We start from the raw sequence: 21684 nt of genomic DNA on the forward strand, positions 1-21684 counted from the left end.
GAAAGGTAAAGCGTTAGACGTGTACTCGGGTTTATCCACGGCCGATTCGCTCAATTACCTCGTGTTGAAAGAGGCACTTCTCAAGAAATATGAACTGAGCAAGGGTTTCGCAAGAAGTTTAAGTATAGCAAACCCGAGAGAGGCGAAACATTCACCCAGTTCGTCAGTAGGACTTGCAATTATTTGCAGCGATGTGTGGAATGTGATAAAGTCGTCAAGACATTTGAGGGTCTTATCGATTTCTTGCTTCGTGACCAATTGTTAACAACTTGTGGCAAGGAGTTATATTTATTCTTGAAGGAAAGGTCCTTCACAAATATACATGAAATGGCCACACAGGCGGATTTGTTCGCTGAAGCTCGGGGAGGTTCACAGAATGTCATCACGCGAGATGTCAAAGGTGGGAATCAGGTCAAAGACGGAAAACCCAGGGAACCTGATAAATCTGGTAGGAGTAACCAGGGGAAGCGGAGTGACACGCAATGTTTCATTTGCAAGGAAGTGGGTCATATCTCCCACTATTGTCCTAAGCGGAAGGGACCAGTCCAGAAAGTCGCGGTAGCCATTACAGGCAGAAGATCGGTAAATGGAAAACTCAATGTTTCCCAGCAAGTTAAGCGGGAAGCGGTGCGGAAACCGGTGGTGCGTTCAGAGACCAGGCGCGATGTGATCCAATCAATCGGCACGTGTATTTTTCCAGAGGCACGGGTGCCGACCGCAAACGGCACTGTCAACGGACAAGAAGTCACCGTTCTACGAGACACGGGATGCACTACTGTAGTCGTGAAACGGAGCCTAGTCCGCGATGATCAATTGCTTGGGTTTAAATCACCTTGCATGTTACTTGACCAGACAATCGACCACTTTCCAGTTGCAAGGATAATGATAGAAACACTTTTTTTGACCGGGACTGTGGAAGCTTTATGCGTAGCCAACCCGATCTATGAACTGACGATTGGCAACGTACCGGGTTCTAGACTCCCAACCATAGCAGATTTCCGATTCCCTATCATCCAAGCAGTGCAAACTAGGGCTCATGTAAAGGAGGAAAATTAACCTTTGCGTAAGTTAAAAGTACCGGAAGCCATTACTGATATATCCCGCGAAGAATTTCAAAATGAGCAAAAACGTGACGCGTCTTTACGTGCAACCTCTGAGAAAGCATTAACGGGTACCGTGAGGAAGTGTAAGAACGGGGGTTCCTCTAAATTCCTTACTCGAAAGGGTTTAATGTACAGGGAATATTCTACATCGGATAGGAAGTTCTTGCAACTAGTGGTTCCCCAGAAATTCAGGTCACATGTACTAAAGGTCGCGCACGAGTCGAGTATGGCAGGTCATTTAGGCGTAAAGAAAACAACGGATAGGGTATTAAGAGAATTTTATTGGCCTGGTGTCAATAGCGACGTAGCGCGGTTCTGTCGTTCGTGCGATGTTTGCCAGAAAACGATCTCTAAGGGCAGGGTAACTAGAGTACCGTTAGGTCAGATGCCCTTGATAGATACTCCGTTCAAACGAGTAGCCATCGACATTGTAGGACCAATATTTCCGCATACAGATCGGAAAAACAGATCCATCTTGACACTGGTAGATTACGCTACCAGATATCCTGAAGCCATAGCTTTGCCATCAATTGAAACCGAACGTGTAGCCGAAGCGCTCGTAGACATGTTCAGCAGGGTCGGAGTGCCCGAAGAGGTTCTTACGGATTGTGGAGCGCAATTCACCTCAGATCTCATGGCAGAAATTAGTAGGTTGTTGTCCCTTAAACAGTTACGCACAACACCTTACCATCCTATGTGCAATGGATTGGTCGAGAAATTCAACGGAACATTGAAGCAAATGTTGCGTAGGATGTGTGCGGAAAGACCGAAGGATTGGGATAGATATCTGAACGCCCTTCTGTTCGTGAGGTTCCTCAGGAAAGCTTGGGTTTCTCCCCGTTTGAACTATTGTACGGTAGGACAGTTCGGGGTCCTATGCGCATACTTCGTGAACTGTGGTCAGACGAGGTCGCGGACGAAGAAGTTAAGACCACATACCATTACATAGTTGATTTGCGCGAAAGATTAGAAAGTACTTGTCGAATGGCGCAAGACGAACTCGCGAAATCTAGTCCGAGGTACGCCAAGTACTACAACCGAGGAACTCGGAGTAAAAAGTTTGATGTAGGCGATCAAGTGTTGGTGCTTCTCCCAACGAATAACAACAAACTGCTAGTCCAATGGAAAGGGCCATATGAAGTCAGACAGGTGAAAGGCGAAATGGATTATATTATTGATGTGGAGGGGAAGTCCAAGACATTTCATGCCAATATGCTTAAACTCTACGTAGCGAGACCTGGACAAACGATTCATAAAGGGATTTTGAAGGTAGTATGCGTAGCGGTGATAGAGGATAGGTCTGGTGACGAAGCTGAATTCGTCTCCAGCACAGAAATGCCCCTTGAATACCCCATGGACGTTGGTAAAGAAAGTATTGACCAGGTAAATGTATGCCCTGATTTATCGGAGAGTCAACGTACACAGATTATGGAGGTTTTGTCCAAATACCCAGATGTGTTCACGGACAGACCAGGCCGTACCGGTCTAATTCGACACGAGATCAAATTGAATACCACTGAGCCTATCAGGATAAAAGGATATCCGATACCCTTTAATGCACGGGAGACAATCAGCGAAGAAGTGATGAAAATGTTAGACCAGGGAGTGATCGAACCTTCAAATTCCCCATACTCATCCCCCGTGGTGTTAGTCAGAAAGAAAGACGGGACCAACCGGTTTTGCATCGACTTTCGGCAATTAAACAAGATCACCGTATTTGACGCAGAACCAATGCCAGATATGGAAAGTGTATTTTCAAAATTGGCAGGTCATAAATACATTTCCAAACTAGATCTAAGCAAGATATATTGGCAGATACCCATCGCCGATAATGCCCGCGAGTTAACGGCATTCGCGACTCTCAAAGGACTTTTTCAATTTAAAGTTATGCCTTTCGGTTTAGTCAATGCCGGTGTGTCGTGCGTCCGTCTCATGCGCAAACTGTTAAACGGAAAGGAAAACGTCGACGTCTTCGTAGACGACATCTTTGTTTACACGCATACATGGGATGAACATGTTAAGGTATTACGGGATCTGTTCGATAGACTTCACATTGCAAACCTTTCAGTTAGGCCTACTAAGTGTAGCATAGGGTATTCCAGTCTGGAATGTTTGGGACATCTGGTAAGTGGACTAGGCCGGTTGCAACCTCATCCAGATAAAATAGGAGCAATCAGGGATGCCCCTAGACCAGAGACAAAAAAACAAGTAAGATCTTTCCTAGGTCTAATCGGGTTCTATAGGAAATTCGTCCCCAACTTTTCGGCTATTGCCAGCCCATTAACGGATTTGACTAGGAAGGGGCAACCGAATAAAGTTTTATGGGGTGTATGCCAGGAAAAAGCGTTTAACACTCTAAAACACAAACTGGTAAGTGCACCAATTTTAAAGTTGCCGGAAATAGATAAACCTTTTGTACTGAGGACTGATGCGTCCGATACGGGTCTTGGGGCTGTTTTGCTACAGGAGCAAGGGGGGATGAAATTGCCCATTGCTTATGCAAGTAGGAAACTGCTCCCTAGAGAGAATAAGTACTCCGTGATTGAAAAGGAGTGTCTAGGTTTAGTATGGGGAATAGGAAAATTCCATACTTATCTTTTTGGGAGGGAGTTTACCTTGCAAACGGACCGTCAGCCGCTTTTATACTTGAATAAAGCAAAGGTCACCAATGCAAGAATGATGCGTTGGGCGTTGTCTTTGTAACCATACAGTTTCCGAATCGATGCAATTCGAGGGTCAGAAAATGTGGGAGCTGATTTTTTAAGTAGGGTGTAATTAGCAGATCATTTCGTTCGGTATGAAAATTGGAAGTTTTAATAATGATTCATTGTTCACATTCCGTGATTGTTCTAAAAGTGGTACCACTTTTTTGGGGGGTGGGTGGGTGGTATTGTCACGGAATGGTGTAAATGTTGTTCATTAAATACATGTACTCGGGTTTCGTTTTTTTCGCTGTACACCGATACCCGAGGGTGATTATATATATAGTCTATTGTATTTCGTAATCGTGAGTACGATTCGTCCTATGCCACACGTGCAAGGTGCTTTCGATACGGCAAAACGAAAATTCTAAAGGTATAAATACGTTACTGCATGTAAAGGGTCTTTACAATACTAATGGTTTTGTCAGCAAGCGGCCTGCTTAAAGGATTCGCACAACTCCAACTGTAGGGGTAGGTAATTTTTCGGTTTTAAGTGATAACTAGTGTATTACCATATTTACCTTTGCATGTTTGTTATATAGTTTTCTTTACACAGCACAATGCGTGCATTTCTTTTATTCTTGTTGCGACGTAGTACAGGATTTATATTGGTAATGTAAAGCTACATTTTTTTAAAAAGAATTCTTTACTATTGTCTTATCGAGCAGGGCTAGGTTACCTATCGAACCTCTGTTTTTGTAATTGCCATAATAATATAATCTGTATAACTTACCATGTATAACGTCCTTACGTTATGTCTGTATCAAGTTTAGTACACTGTATCGGGTATATTTTCAGCTGTTTTTGAGGGTAGGAATATCCGGGGTGTCCGGTGTTTGAGGGTAGGAATATCCGGGGTGTCCGGTGTTGTCCGAGTGTAGAAACGTCCGTTTGTCCGGAGCGTTTAAGGTGCCAGAGTGTCTAATGTCTAGCGTCCGGAGTGTCTAATGTCAAGAGTGACTAAGGTGACCCAGCTGTAGAGCCGTCAAAGGACCAGGGTGTCCGGAGGGTCTAATATTTCAAGTGTCCGGAGGGTCTAATGTTCCGAGTGATCATAGTATTCCGAGGGTCCGGAGTCTATAGCAGTTGTGAAATTGATTCGTAAGAGCTGTGGAGCGGATATGGTCCACGGGTAACGGAGTGTATCTCCATACATGTATTTTATTAGCTATAGGCTAATTTTGGGTTAGTAAGACCCAGTGTATCATTCAGGACTGGAAGGATAGATGGTATATCCGTTCTTGTGTTTAGTGACATAATTTCGCTACCTGAGCGAATACATTTTTACTATGTGTACAAAGCGTACATCGTTTACTATTTGAGTGAACTATATTCATCTTTCCATTATTGAATCATTTGTGAATCATTTATCCTGACATAATTTCGCTACCTGAGCGAATACATTTTTACTATGTGTAAAAAACTTACATCGTTTACTATTTGAGTGAACTATATTCATCTTTCCATTAATCATTTGTGAAATCATTTATCCTGTGTTTTAGTGTTACTGAACTAATTTATTTGTATTTTTTTTCCATCTTTGAAACTGTGCGTTTTTATGTTAAATAGATCCAATATTTGGATTATAAATACGCACACATCTTCATAATCTACTGCTCATATCAATCACCACATTAAACCATATATATCTGTGTCGTCAAAACGTGTTCTGTTGTTAATCCGAAATATCCCACCCGGTTATCTTCTTACAAGCATGGCTTGTGCAAGCTACCGTCTTCCTTTGTTTTGATTGACATATGTCAATGTGATACCTCATATGTCCTAATACCGAAACTTGTTCAAACTAATTTTTATCATTTTAAGTGTTGTACAAGGAAAATAAATGCTAGCTCTTTCCTTCAGTTTTAAAATATCATTGATTATGCCTGTGTTAAGTTCTAGATTCAAGTCGTCGTCTTCCTAGCATCATTTTATGGTACAAATATGCCTAATATCCTATACATTTAACAAGTTTTATTCTCGATCGAGACCATGAATGAATTCGACATTCACAGATATTCATGTCAGTACCCCATCTTGGTCATCGTGGTGACAACGATAGTCTTGACTAGACTTTATTTGCACACGTATAGCATAAAGAAAACATATGTTACCTGTGGCAGTGATGAGGTAAGACGGGATGATAAAAGTTAGTCGGTGAAAGGAATGCACATTGATCAAACTGTCGTATTGATAAGCGTGTTCTTCGACGATTTGTGCTGACAAAAGTTTAGCATGACCGGTCGGAATCGAGCATATTTACACACCAATGATGCAACGAAAACGCATATATGTGCGTTTGGTTAGTTCACCTTGAGATTCATTGGCCTTGCACAAACTATTGTGTGGATTATGAATTATTAAATTCATCACATCCTAATTTCAACAATGCAACACAATTCTGGATCTGTTGTGAAACATCGATCGTGTTCGTGTTCCCACGTTTTTCTCTCTTGGTATATTTGACTTCTGAACACTTGAATCGTTGGTAAGTTGTGTCGAACAAATCTTGAATAGTGGCCTATGTGAAAGGATCATTCAGGTATCGTTGGCGAAAACAAGTAGGACATCTATGAAATAAATATCGCTGCAATTCGTAAACGATCTGCGGTTTTTCTAACATCCGAAGTTATTTGCTGCAATGTACATAGCATGTGGCATGTACTAGTCTTGTACTTCATTCAGTAAATGTTGCAAGCGGAAATAATTTGCAGAATGGCCACAGCCAACAAATAAAACTGAGGTGGTATAATCGCTAGTTCGTTATCAGGCATAAACTTTATTCTGTGACTACGCAATACGCTTTGGCTAAGGTGGAATCTTACTTCAAGTGATCAACCCATCCGTGATTTAGAAATGACAGTTATTTGTTCCATAACAACATCGTAAAATGTCCATATCGAATTGGCAACATTTCAACATTTCTTCTCGAAAGTCAAGGTGTTTGAAGAATGAGTTTGCAGTCGTCCTCAACTATGTGAAAGTCGCATAGTATGTAGTTTCAGTGTTAAAACAATCTTGAGGCGCAATGTAACGACATTATGTCGTGATTCTCTTGAACTTCTCGATCTTAGTTGCATCAGAATAATGCATGGTTTGTTCGGTATCGTCGGTGTGAACTTCTGCCAAGACTTAGCGTATGCGGTGATATTTAACGTCTTCATACCTTGGTGCCTCATTACGTTTTGGAAAGATGTGATTGTTCCATGCTGATCCAAATTTATTTGACTAGAATATACTCTCTAATTCTCGCTCTCTCCATCATCATCATTCTTTCTTTCTTTCTTTCTTTCTTTCTTTCTTTCTTTCTTTCTTTCTTTCTTTCTTTCTTTCTTTCTTTCTTACTTTATTTCTTTCATATTATTATGGTTCTTGTTCATTATCCCCATAAACAATTATCTTAACATCTTTCCTTCAGCTCTTCCTCGCATAGTACTTTTGGGATATAATTTCTTGATCAAACCTTGAAGATGGCGTTGATCTCTCGCCGCGCTATGTTTCCGTCCTTTGTTCACAACTTAGAATTAGGTCCAAACATGCTGGTGCACTATGTGAATGACACAATAACCCTCGCGACTCTTAGTTTTGCATAACTTTGTATTCTTATATCTTGCTGCTGTAAATGGCCCCTATTAATTAAAACCTGTGGGAACCAGACGTTTTCTTAGATTTTATGTTCTCTGTCCTTTAATAAGTTGTCTTTCCTGACGCAGAGCTAGTTTAACCCAAAACAATGAGAAACTGTTTTGAACTTGCGTCGGTATCACAGTAAACATATTTAACAAATCGGCTCTACCCATAAAGAATGCACTCATTCAGTTTCAAACTGAACTTCCCGTCAGATATTATCACACAGTGAACAAGAATTCGGATCCGAGATAAAGATCAAGATACTCGCAGAGTATGTCGGGAAAGTGGACATAATGCTCAGGGGTGCACGCAACGTGAAGGAAAGGAGGTTGGAATAAAGAAGTAACGACAAATAGAACTAAACATACTTGTTATCAATAATATGTGTCTTCACAGTGTCATATGAAAAAGAGGAAGAGAGAAAGTGGGTTCAGAAGCATCGTTATACGCAAACCCCATTCCAGAAAAAAGGTACCACAAGCAAAACACATTGAAGAAAGCATATTCCAGTAAAGAAATTTAAATATTGAAAGACGACAATAAAATAAATCTTTACGATGTGATTTAAAATGTCACTATTATTTATTTTCCATGACAATATACTAACAAATATATATATATTCTTTCATGATTTATTTGCCAAGTATGGTTAGAATAACAAAGACATTATAATAAGGGCTTTTAATTTTATTTGATTAGTTTTTCTTGTCGTGTTGCTTTCTTTATATCGCTTCTTGTCGTTAATGAATTGTTCGTGTTGTTAATGTTGTTTAAAAGTCTAACTCTTCTGTTTGTTTCTGAGACGTATTCCGATAAAGCAGATGATGAAAGTTGTACTGCCAGCAAGATTCTTGCGAACACGGTAATAAATCGGAAAAAGAAACATGAAAGTTGTCATCTTCTAGAAGAAGCGCCGCTGCAGCAGCTGAGATAGTTATATATGACTCTGTAGAGGTGAACCCCAATATAACGTGTACATTTAGTCCATCCCCTTGCGAGTCCAGGTTGGTAGAATTGACCCGACGTGTCCTAGCTGCGTGTCGTAAGAGGTGTCAAAGTAGAGGCATCCTGTTTTCCATGGGTTGCGTCCCGTGTCGGGGGAGGTAAGGATCCTTGTAGCTTAGCAGAGGGGTTCCAATGCAATACACTACTTTGTCCACAACTTCTAGACGGGTGGTCGGGATGGCCCGGTCTCGATAAATCGGCTGGTCCTTGTATCTCTCATGATACCACCGTTGCTACTACAGTCTACCCTTTTGTGTTTCTTTTTCTTCTACTCTCAGACAACTTCCTGGAAGGCGGTTGATTAAAGAGTCAATCGGGAGGTAATGTTACCTATTGATTATACCACCTGTGTATCCCTTGTACTTAAAAGTGCTCTCATGTTGGAATCAGGTGATGAAACAACCGAAAGACAAAACAATGGAAAATCCAAAGAACAGAAATCAACTCAAGAGAACCAAAACCATTCCAAACTCGAAGGATGAACTATGTGGCGTGGAACCTTTCCCACGCTTCATGGTCATACAATCCAAATAAGAAAGCAAAACTTGCCCCACTATTACCATTTATAGTCGAAATGACTGTACTTGAATTAGTCAGCAAATTCAGAAGTTTGGAAAAATCTAGCGTCAGGTGGCTTTCTTGTAGAGTGTGATCGGAAGCGCATACTGAGAATATCCACCAAATTAAGACATTTTACGATGTTCCAGTAACCTGCTTCGTCTGCTCATCATTAAATACATCAATAAGCGTCTTTCCTTGTCTTGACTTGGCTGGAGTCAGCGACACAAAAATCAACAAAGGGATGAAAACTGAAGGTGTCATTACCGTCTGTAGAATTCGTATTAAACGAAACAATAATTTGCAAGTGACCAGTACCATTATACTCACCTTCAACAAACGAATAATACCTAAAGTTGTCACAGCTGGATTTTTAAAAATCAATGTTGAGATACACATACCAAACTATGAAGACAGATGCTCGAAGAGAGGGTAAAGTACCATTCTAACATGCCCTATCCAGTACAAGGTGACTACAAGCAAATAGGCAGCATAATTGGTTCGATAACCCCATACAGCTGTACAACAGCTTTGGCAACATCGCTGACATGGATGCAGTGGAATCTGCTCCATGTAATCAAGGTGGCTCCAGACATGCAACCAAACATTTTAACCCAATGGAATTGTCAAGGACTACAAACCAACTACAATTATATTTTTCTTCTTATAAATGAACATGTTCCTGGAGTTTTATATATGCAGGAAACGTTTCAAAATGATACGGACAACATCACACTTATCTTTTTAATACCTAGTCAAAAATATGTTGACTAGACCTCATGAGGAGTTTCCGTCCTCATAGCGTCATCTTCTTAAACACAAATGTGCAAGCCATTGCAGTATGCGTCACTCGACATCAAGTGATTGCCTTTTGTTCCATTTATATACCATCAAACATCAACCTACCACCAAACGAATTAGACAAACTTGTTCAACAACAGCCGGTGTCACTTGTTCTCCTCGGGGATTTTAATGCCCATAACATTTTATGTGGATCAAATCACACAAGTGACATATACAAAACAGTCAAAGACCCCATTTCCGGACACGATTTCTGTCTATATAACCCCTAATCCCCGATGTATTTACATCTAGGAACGAGTACATACACTTGTATCGATTTGACAATATGTTCTCCTTCGCTGCATTTGGACTATGATATGATAACCACTGATGACCTTCACAGTAGTGACCACTTTCTAATCTCTCTTAAGAATAATAACTATACAATCGATGAAGCGTTTCTACAATGGAATTTAGAGAGAGTTGACTGAGCCAAGTTTTAAACCCTTTGTAAAACTATGCTTAATAGGGGCAATGTTTTCAACGTGAATGAACCTATTAAACATTTTACATCTGTTTTGATCGAGAGTGCAGAAGAATGTATTCCCAAAGTCCTCACCAAACATTTAAAGAACCTAAAAGCATTACTAAAACATGTGAAGCATCCATCAGACACCACCGAGAAGCACTGAGAAAATTTAATGATCATCCGACGCCCGATAATTTAAAGCAGCAACATATTCTCCGCGCTAAGGCTCGCCGCACTGTCGGCGTAAACAAAAGATTGTCGTTGAAAAAGTACGTTTCTAATTTAAATTCTCGTTCATCTATAAAGAAAGTAAGGGACACAATCCACACAATGAACGGAATGGAAAAGAACAATTCTTTCTGAAATATTAAATTAAACAGTAACAATTTCAACTCCAAACTTGACATCGCAAATATAATTGCAGATAGTTTCACTAAGGCGTCCTCATCGTCTAATTATTCAGAAGCCTTCCGAAGACTAAACAGTCAAAAATAAAAAGCATGGTTGAAATTCACATCTAATAACTAAGAAAGCTATAATCAACCGTTTTCATTATTGGAGCAAACGGATGCCTTGAACAAGGCCCGTGATATATCCGCTGCGCTGACGAAATGCATTGCCACTGTTTCAAACATTTAGTTTTTGAAACACCTACCAGAACCATCACTAACAGCTGTTACGGAAATCTTCAATGCTTTTTGGATTACTGGTTATGTACAAAACATTTGGAAAGAAGCAACAGTAATACAAATTCCCAAACCAGGTAAAGATATCACAGATCCTACCAACAATCTCCCCGTTGCACTGTCGAGCCGTAGGTGTACATCAAAGGAACATATGCGTATTTCTTGGCTTGTTTGGTACTTGGAAATTAACAGTGTAATATCTCCTTTCAAAGTGGGTTTGTATATCGCCGTAGCACCAATGATCATTTTACTAGACTGGAAACATTTATTCGTGACGCGTTAATCAACAAGATACATTTCTTTGATTTAGAAAAGACCAATGACACGATATAGAAGTACGGGATACTGAATAACCTGTACGATCTGGATCTAAAAGGTCCTCTGTTATATCAAACGTTTTCTCAAACATTAAATTCAAGTTACCAGTGGGTTCCTTCCTCTCTGATATGTGTGTGTAAAAGATGGGTGTGCTCCTGAGCAGTAGTTCATCTGTAACGCATTTCAACATGAAGATTCATAGCATGACTAAGTGTTCATAATATGCTATTGAACAAAGAACATGCATACAATTGAAAGACAGCTAGAACAAAATATAAACAAGATCACAAATATGGTCAATGCCAACGGTTTCAAATTCTCAAAGTCAAAAATATTACGCATGCATTTATGAAAGTTACAAAGATACAATGACGAGCATATGCTCACGCTTGAGGAAACACCTATACCAGTTGTTGAGGAAACAAAGTTTCTAGGTTTTATCTTCGACAAGAAACTGACTTGCATGCCACAAATAAAGAACTTGAAAGCTAAATGCTTTAAATCTCTAGATTAGCTTAAAGTAGTAGCTCACACTGAACTGGTTTCTGATCAAAGAGTCATCTTCAATTGATTGAACGTTTCTTCTCTCCAAAATGGACTCTGGTGGCGTTGTTTATGGCCCAGCTAGAAAGTCATACTTGACGATGATTGACCGAATTCATCATCAAGGAATAAGACTCGCTCTTGGAGCATTTCGAACATCCCCGTTTAAAAGCCTTCTCGCCATAGCTAGCGAGCCACCTTTATCACGTCATATAGAAATGCTTTCCGCACAATATGGTCTCAAATTATGATCGAACTCTCTTAACTCTGCTTTTTCGGCTGTTCAAAACCAAAATACAAAATATTATACGAAAATAAAAAAAATGCCATACCTTCGTTTGGCATTAGAATACCATCCAACCGTGGCAGAATAAAAATGGATTTTTCTGACATTCATAAAACATCCATCTCCTAAAAACCTCCCTGGCAACGTAAGCAACCAAAGGTACTTTTCACACTTCACGATGGAGAAATAATATGAGACTGACCCTCCCATCTGTCATACCTCTAATTACGATCTCCTCACTGAATTCAATAACTACACAACAATGTACACTGACCGATCAAAGGAGGTGTATATGGCTACTGAAGCCTTCGTTAGTGGAAAAGACAATGCAAGTTTGCTTGCCAAATGGTACATCGATTTCTTCAGCCCAAATCAAAGCAATATACCTGCAATATATCGAAAGCAAATAATTTTCTCCAGTTCACCATCATTACTTCAGTCTCTACACAATAAAAGATTATAAAACCCATTAGAAACCAATGTTTTCATAGAAAAGACTGAGCTGTGTACCACTCACAATATATAATAATGTTGGTCACTCAGCCATAATGGTATTAAGGTAATGAAAAAGCAGATCGCGGTGCTAGAACGGCCTTTTTCCTATAACCATACACTGATTTTAAACCTAGTATCAACACTTTTTTGAATGATGCAATCAATAACAAACGTCATGCGATCAAGCCAACCTTATGAGAATGGGCTCCGTCCTACAGAACCGTCCGTGTGGACGAGGTAGTCATTGCAATAATAATAATTGGTCATACTTATATAACCCACTCCTACATGCTAAAAGGCGAAGACCCACCAAAGTGCATTTATTGCAATGAATCTTGCGCTGTTAAGCACTTTACGATAGATTGTTTAGCTCACTACTACAAGGTGCACGACATGAAGGAATTTTGTGATACAATATACATCGCTTGTATTTTAACATTCCTGGAAGAAGTAAACATTTATTATAATTTATGACATTTATGATATCACCTTGAGTATTTTAATGTAATGCATATACCGTCGTTCATAATCATTACTTTTTCATCTAAAACTTCATTAACACACACCATTTACATTCATCGTTGATCGGGAAGCTTTATATATCAACCTCACCATCTCATCATTTTGTTTTTAACTGTTGGTTTTTTCTATCGCTGGTCGATAAGGAACCTTTCATCAAATGTTGTTATGATACGTGTAGCCTTTTCTATGGACCTAAATGGCCTAAGAGTGCTTGTGCTCCGTAAAACTAACGGCAATCAGTTTTTATATACATAGGCGTTAATATTGTCTTGTGCATGACGATCAGGTGTAGTCATAGGATATTCCTTCGAAACACCTCAGCGTCGCAGAGGACAACACTTGTGTAAAGTTCAAATATGGTACGACATTATTTGGGATGATAAACTAGGAATCATTAATTAACATAAAAAATAATAATTAGACCAATGACCAATATGATGCAGTGTAGTTTAGCCTTTGTAAAGTATATTTTTACATGTAGGTGTTTAAATCCTGGGCCAAAAGCTGGCGAGGAATGTTATACAAATCACCTATGATCCTTAGATCAGTTGCTTATTCCTGAAATTGGGAATTGGTGACTACTGTTCTCTTGAGCATGATGAACAATTACAAGCCTTGTAATTTGTTAGACAATGCTGTGAAAAATGTGGCCCTGCTCAAGTAGAATAACTATGTACAGGAAATACATAAAAAAGCATATCAATCTTTCTACAAACCAAGATATCCAGATGTATTCAACAGAGAGCACATTGACTATATCATTGGTCATATCACTTTTGGACACAAAAAAACAAAAGTACAAATGGGTGTATGTTATTATTGACTACACCACACTGCATTTTGATATATAACAACCCACACAGGAAAGTTCAAACTTTAATATATTAAGAACAAATAGAAATGTCTCATAATCAAGCTAGTACCTGCTTCTTGTGTGCGAGAGTGTGTGTTAAATGTACTATGCGACATATTGATAGATACAATTGGAGACAGTTTGGAAATTGGAAACGTAATTTGATGTATCTATTCACCTGCATTCTTGATTGTCCTTCAAGTTCGAAGATAACCATGATATATCTAACTTACGTGGTTTATGTATGTATGCGCGTTGCTGATCAATACCAATTATTCACACGGCAATACATTCCGATACAAAGAAATACATGAGCAACTGACGATCAAAGTTCAATCAAAAAGTAACGTTTGTTTCGTTAGCGTGATGAGTACATTACTGGTGTCATTTTCAACTTGCATTGCAACTTTGTGACAATTTCAAGGAATACCCGACTCCTTAAGCGAAATGTGTTGAAGATGAAAATGGCGTATCTGCCGTCGCAAATAGCTTTTATTGGTGATAACGTAGGTAAAAATAAACAAGTATCAAAACTCTCTTTCTTGTTGACAAATATCAGCTATGTAATTATTTAGCTTTATAGACATACAATTTACATAGAGGTGGTTTTGTGATTTAATAATGTTACTAATAATGCAAAAGTTGTTAATATAAATTTAAACATAAGTATATGCTCTTAAAATAAATAAAAGAAACGCGTGAATACAACACACTTTGCAAACTTTAACAAAACATTTATTTCCCTAGAATAAAAAGTGAAAAATGAGAAAAAAGAACTTACAATTTTGCGAATTAAATTCACAAATAATACAATAATTAGAGACAAAAGTCCTAGTAATAAAAACATCTTGAATAAAACTTGCGTGAAGTCCCGTAGAGATTTAATGTTGAAATCGATGACGTTCTGTTATGGCCTGCATCGTACTGAAGTGTTTAAAGTCTCTTGTTAAATCAAAGAAATACTATTCCAAGTTTAAATTCATTAAAATTTCCAATGAATGTCTTTATACAAGACTTTTGTCAGAGTACTTTCGCAATTCCAGAGACAATTATCAATTAAATTCAATAATTTGAAGAAAATAAACTTCAGCCCAAACTGGTTACAAGACAATACGATTTACATTACTAGATGTTAAAGCACAATTGGTAGAATTATGACAGTCATAAGATAACATATTTCTGTGTTTGAACTCAGGTCACAAATTAGCATTTTCTAAACACAATCATTATCTAATGGAAAATAACTTTCTAGCATGATTTAATGAGCCTTGTTTATTTAAAACATAATACACTTTTGAATCCACTTTGAGGATCTCCAAAATCCTGACACAGATCAACATGTTTGCCACTTCTTGTTTACTTGAATAATAATTCGGTCAATCAGCTCATACAAAGAGAATAAAGACAATATTATTACTTCTTTACATGAACGAAATAAATCAAAGAAAAAGACAATCCGGCCAAACAGAACTCAACTAAATTTTGGACAAGGTCAAGTCTAGCAATGTTATATTACAATAACATGTCATGGAATGAAAAAAAATTGAAAAGTAAAGGAGACAAAAATTAAATTAACTATACATAACAATATATATGTATATATATATATATATATATATATATATATATATATATATATATATATATATATATATATATATATATATATATATATATATATATATATATATATATATATATATATATATATATATATATATATATATATATATATATATATACATACGGATAGATAGATAGATAGATAGATAGATAGATAGATAGATACATGCATAGATAGATAGATACATACATAGATATATCTATAAATATACAGATAGTTAGATAGATAGATGTTGTTGTTGTACGGTTTAACGCCATTTTTCAGCCCACGATAGGCTATACATGGCGGCCAGTATTAATGGTGGAGGAAGAACCAGGGAAAACCCCGGAAAGAACCACTTTTATTCTCGGAGTACAATGATTTGTTCTTATCAAGGACATACATGGGCTACGTGATTTTTATATATGTAAACATGATCACGTGATCCTCTATTTCACAATTAGGCATTTCCTAAATTCCGAAATACTTAGTATTAATAGTATGTTTAGAGAGAGAGATCTCAGAGTTTTTGGGCTTTTAAACACGTGATGTCGAGTTGTTTTCTTTTGTTGTGACCAGTATTTCTTTTTGTAATGTTTGAGTTTTATTTTAAATTTTCGGATTCTGAAAGATTAATTCGTTTCTCTGGAAATATTTTGTGCTCATGCATACTTCTTTAAAGAGATATTTCTTGAAAATTTTATTTGGATTTCCAATTTTATGAATTTAAGATTCTTGTCAAGTAATGTCATGTCTTTGGGCAACCATTCCCTAAATATTATTTTGTTGCCTCCTCGCCTGGTATTGTGTTTTAGTATATTATTAGAAATCTATTCTTTTTTGCTATTGTTTTCATTGTGTAATATTTCTTACAGCAGTTATGGTTTACTCAAAGGATATAAACCAATTTTGTTTATTACATCTGTAAACTTTAAGCACATATAACCTAGTTTAGGAGAAATCGGCCTATAATCTCCCAATTATTCTGACACTGGTTTTTTGCAATTTTTAGTAGATACCAATGCATTTATGACGTATATAGTATATTGGTCTAATTACTTTGCTTTATATTTTATAAAGGGAAACGTTTCTATCATTTTCGGACGTGTAACACTAGTCTTGCCACTTCGAGTTAAATTATTTGCCGAACAATACAGTATATTTCAGCGACTTTGTAGGCAATATTTTGTGATAGGTTCCTTCCGGTTCTTTTTCGCCTCTTCATACCGGGGTATTGACCTGGGATGAGCTGCATACCATGTCTACTATCTTGTTTTCTTATTGTATTTGATTTAGCATGTTTCTTGTGTGGGTGTTCATACTTTGTCGAGAATTTAATGATTTGAAGGATAAGATTCAGATTGTTGGATTCTGTAATCGTCGTGCATAATTACCACTTGATTTATTACGTATTTATATGTTTATTGCTGATATTAGCGAGATAAATGTGATTGTGTAAATGATGAGAATGTCCGATTGTCTCCTTCCAAACACTGCCTTAAATTGTCTGTTGACCACTTCCGTTGATGCCTTATATGGGTTATGACTTAGGATCCATCTATGAAATCTTTCTGAAATCTCTTTACTTATGGTTAGTGTAAATAAGGATGATCTGTACACTATTGGTCGTGTTTAGAATATTCTAATTGCCCGAGATTAAAGTCTACGTTGGGTGTGGGGCAGATTTATGGTGGCTCTCGGAAGTATTTTATTTTGGCTGGGTTAATGTATGGTATATCCGGTTCTTTTAGGTCGGCCATGATCTTTTCGCTAGGTTTTGATCGTTCGTGTTTCTTTGCATTTCTTTAACAACGTGTAATTTATGGTTGTTTACTCCATGTGTTATAGGGTATGCGAACCATTTGCACATCTTTTCTTACGCCTCAGTCGCAGCATGAATTCCTTCGTTATTGCAAGGCTTTTCTTCGTGGAAGAACGTTTAATTAATCTAATACATGCCCGAAGCCCTTTGTGTCAAGCTGTTTGGAAATCTGCGATGCTAACTGAGCCGTAGACTTGATATTTGCAATCAACTTCAGCTCTGATTATTTATCTGTATAGAATTAAAAGCGAATTTTTGTTTTTCCTATTGAGGTTCATATCACGATTACATAATTCAACGACCTCTTTGATACGGGTTTACCATGTTATCCCTTCAGCAAGTATCTTACCTATGCAGGTATCTAGTTTCCCAATTTTTTTTGCATGCTAATAAGGAGCATGGTTTTTTTGTGTGATGGGGGGGATAGCGCACCTGTGCGGAGGACACATTTTTTATATTTGTTTTGAGATTAAACCCATTCATCTCCATAATTTCATATATATATATGTATATGTATATATATATATATATATATATATATATATATATATATATATATATATATATATATATATATATATATATATATATATATATATATATATATATATTCTATTCTTGGGTTTGAACCGAGATACCGATATAAGAACATTCCAGACATTTAATATAACCCCTCGACTGGAATTTCATTGTCTTGGTGCGAACCTCAACGTCGATTATTTATCTCACCTAATATATTTATTTAATGTGAGGGAACTCTTCACTTTTGCAATATAGTCCACGCACAAAATTTTACGTGCGGTGCATTAGTACAACTATGAAAATGACGGCTGTGGCGTGACCGTTTCATCTGAAGTACACAATATGTACCCGTGGGCAAGAAAGAACATGAAACGGTTGATAGCATTGAGGTAGTTTGATGTTTAATATACGGATGTTATATGAAATTAACGACAGTCCAAAAAATCACTTGGGCTTTTGTTCATAAATCATTTATAGATAGCTGTAATATATCTATATGGAAACAGGGTTAGCGTAGATCTTTCGTTTTTTATTTTTTGTGTTTCTTATGACCTCCCCTCTCCTCGTCTCCATCTGTCTCATTAAACTCTATATATTATATTTCCGTTCTCAATATTGCTTTAATGATATTTTCCCCCACTTTATGCTTAAGTGTTCTTTATCCTTATCTGTAAATCCCAAAATGCAAAGTATTTAGTTTCTTTCCTCCAAAATCTATTGTAGTAAATTTCCTGAAGTGTTACCGTTTGTTTGATCGGAAAAGAACTCCATAAGGCCAAGCAGAAGACAACAATTATTGCGTCCCTTGACATAGTAGTCCCTAGTGCGTGGACACCAAGACTGAAACGATTTGACTGAGATAGGAAAGTAAAGGTTAGCAAAAACAACAGGATGACGTTTCTGTCGCATGAGTGATTTATATATATATCATAACTGCATGTCAATCCTTCCTGCTTCCTCTGTCCATGGTAATATTTGGAAGGGGGTTGAGTTCCATCTATCCTTATTTCTACATTCTTTCTTAGGTTTTCGTGTTTGGTCAGGTTTTTGGGACCAGGTATACATGCTGTTATAGCTACTTTTATGAACGTTTGTTAGAAAATACATCTTGACATGTACTTCATCCTCGTTACTAAAGTAAGTCACTGTGACGCATATTTCATGTTCTACTAACTTTGGTTACATCTGGGTACCGTTGAAGTTTCAATTTCTGTTCATGTTAGAATAATGAAGCAAAATAAATGTTTCTAACATTATTTGGAACACCCTAACAGCAAAATGAAGGTCATTGTGACATATATTTCCCATTTGACGACCTCTTCTGGTTAATACTTTACTTTAGGTGATAACCTCATATATTCCTTGCACTGCGTATATCTGAGATCATAAAACTTGGTGAACATATACCTTTTTACGAGTCTTGCTAAATTGTCATATCGAAGTATGGAACTCTAACACATATTTCATGCAATCACAGTATCTAGTGAACACAATACAAATAACTTAACCACATCACCAAAAGGAAACAATCGAGTTTTAAAAAAATTAGTTACATGACTTCAGTACAACTGCACAGAAATCAATACAAAATAAAAGATGTATGACATGCTAATTATTGATGAACTAGTTAGTTGTCTATACTAATCTTCTGACGTATAGAGATTCAGTAAAGAAAATATAGCAAATACGGGCCGAATATAAATGTACGGACTAACGAAAATATACTTGAGAGAAAGAATGAAATATTACATGAACGGGTAGCTGAAATATTGGCTGAGAAAGTGGATAATATATTAGCTGAAAGGTGTCTAAAGAATTATGGTCCAAAATATATTATCATAAATATCTGAATTTGTTTTTGTATTCTGGCCACGTTCGAACATGGATTAACTCAGTCTTCACAGATGGTTACATCTCTTTCATTCTTAAAGAACGTGATTTCACACATTTGAAAATCGATTATTGGCCCAAACTTGTACCATCGTGATCCTCCTACAGCACATGTATGTGTATTATGTTTAGGCATGCAGCGCATGATATAGACCCATAAAGTTATGGTGGTAGGAGGGGACAGAAAGCAGGTGCGACAGTCAGGGCTGATGTTTGATATTATGGAGAAAACTATCAGGGAACCACTCGCAATCAATCCTTCGGCCTCGTTGTTGTTTTTTTTTCCAGACGAGTTGATAAACGAAGTTTATTATCAAATTGTTAAGTATTTGAAAGCTAAATTCTTGAAAATGGAGAATTTGACGAGATTGAACAAAGATGCAAGCTTTCTCTGAAAATTGTCCAGCCTAGGTAATCTGTATACATGAAACTATCCAGTATCTTGACCGTTAACCCTTGTATCAGGAATAGGAAGTGTGTGTGTGTGTGTGTGTGTGTGTGTGTGTGTGTGTGTGTGTGTGTGTGCACATTATACTTTTCCACTCACAATGCGAAGGAACAAGTTACTGGGTATGAGACCCAAACTTGAAGTCCCAAAACCCCATAGGTATACACTGATGCCTCGACTGCACACAATGTGGCACAAACTGCCATCATTTCACTGTAATTCGAACTCTTTACACACATTACTCATTTTATCAATCATAAAGTGACCCTTCAAATCGTACTATTGCCCTCTATGATTGTTTCATGTTTAGAATTTCTTACTTTAATTGCTTAACCTACTAATGATCCCTTAGCAAATGCTAACATACAAGTGTGAAGTCTTGCACTATGTTATAAAAATGTACGTAAACCAATTGCAAGTGCAATCTACATTATGTTTTGATATTTTGACCTCTGGATTTAATGAGCAATCATCTCAGCCACCGCCCCTTTCATTTGCAACTCATATGCATCTGACACACGTGGCTAAAGTAACATGATATATAACCCATCTCAATCTAATCCTACCCCTCTTGTTCAATGACAGACATTTATACAGCAACAAATACTAGCCAATGCCCATCATTCCAAAATCATGTATTACCTGTTTTAATTTCTTTAAATATATTGCTATGCACATACGTAAAATATCATGTAGAATAATGCTGTTCCGGAACTTGGAAAACACATCAATGTGTTATTTTATTACTGGGTTCAATGGGTCGTGGAAATTTGACCGAAACTTAAAATTTTCTGTTTGTTGTTGTGATCTGGCAGCAACCTCTACATGCTGATTAATGTGCAAGGCCTTTTCATCCTTTTCAGCTTGAATGCATCTGTGTCTGTTCTAAGCTTAAACAACTGAAGTTATTTATCGTTTCCTCATCATTTTGTCTAGTTCGCTAAAACTACCTTACACTAGAACGAGAATATTAACCATTTGTTGACAAAAATGGTTTTTCCCATATAGTTTATATTGATCAATCTATGCCGATGTCGCGCTACATAATGTGGCCGAAGTTATGGCTTTATAAATTTAACTATCGTCCTAAAATCTTTAATAGTGCATTGTAAGTTGTTTTCATAGTTCTAATAATACTGTCCTTCGCATTCAGTTAGCTTTTGGTGTCATCGTATTTTTTTGTTGTTGTCCCTTTCAAATCTTTTCCTTTTATTCATGTCTGACAGAGTATTACTGTAAGCACTAATCTCGTTGTTGGAATACATAACTAAATCAAAATTAAGTCATTTATTAACCCTCTAATGAAACAGTCCTCTTATTGGATTACATTATTTAAATAAATCTGTATTTAACCGTTCATGCCCTGATTGTGGTTTTTAAAGTATT

The sequence above is a fragment of the Sinohyriopsis cumingii genome, chromosome 15 (genome assembly GCF_028554795.1).
Source record: "Sinohyriopsis cumingii isolate HCF-2022 chromosome 15, ASM2855479v2, whole genome shotgun sequence".
Lineage (NCBI taxonomy): Eukaryota > Metazoa > Mollusca > Bivalvia > Unionida > Unionidae > Sinohyriopsis > Sinohyriopsis cumingii.